We start from the raw sequence: 666 nt of genomic DNA, 5'->3' as shown, positions 1-666 counted from the left end.
GCCTTTCCGTCCCCCTCCCCACAACAGACACCCTGTGAGGTGGGTGGGGCTGAGAGAGCTCTGACACAAACTGCTCTTTCAGGAACAGCTTGTGACTGACCCAAGGTCACATCAGCAGGTGCAAGTGGAGGAGTGGGGAATCAAACCCGGTTCTCCCAGATTAGAGTCCGCACACTTAACCACTACACCAAACTGGAAAGAGCCAGAGAGAGCATGCCGGGGGAGGGGGGAGAGAGAGAGAGAGATTTCTTCCTCCCTGCTTTTACAGATTATCAAAAAGCCCAACCCATGCACACACCCAGACATCTCTCCTAATCTTCTTCTGAGACTTCTGCCCAGGGAAATCTGATTTGCTTATCACGATAGTGCATATTTGTAGAAACATATCCATCTTATCTTTTCCTAAATCCGCTCTGTCATACTCCTGTGATTACTATCTCGGTGATTGATTGATTGATTGGTTCTTGACTGAAGATGAGACAAGCAACACAACCGTAAATGAGCCGATCAGCAAGGGCATAGAGAGCCAGTTTGGTGCAGTGGTTAAGCGTGCGGACTCTAATCGGGGAGAACTGGGTTTGATTCCCCACTCCCAGGGCCGGCTCACTCACTAGGCGAAGTAGGCGATCGCCTAGAGCGGGCCAGCCCTTAGGGGCGCCAAGCTGC

This window comes from Gekko japonicus, unplaced genomic scaffold (genome assembly GCF_001447785.1).
Source record: "Gekko japonicus isolate JY-2015 unplaced genomic scaffold, Gekko_japonicus_V1.1 scaffold5911, whole genome shotgun sequence".
Lineage (NCBI taxonomy): Eukaryota > Metazoa > Chordata > Lepidosauria > Squamata > Gekkonidae > Gekko > Gekko japonicus.
Note: the sequence above shows the minus strand (reverse complement) of the source record.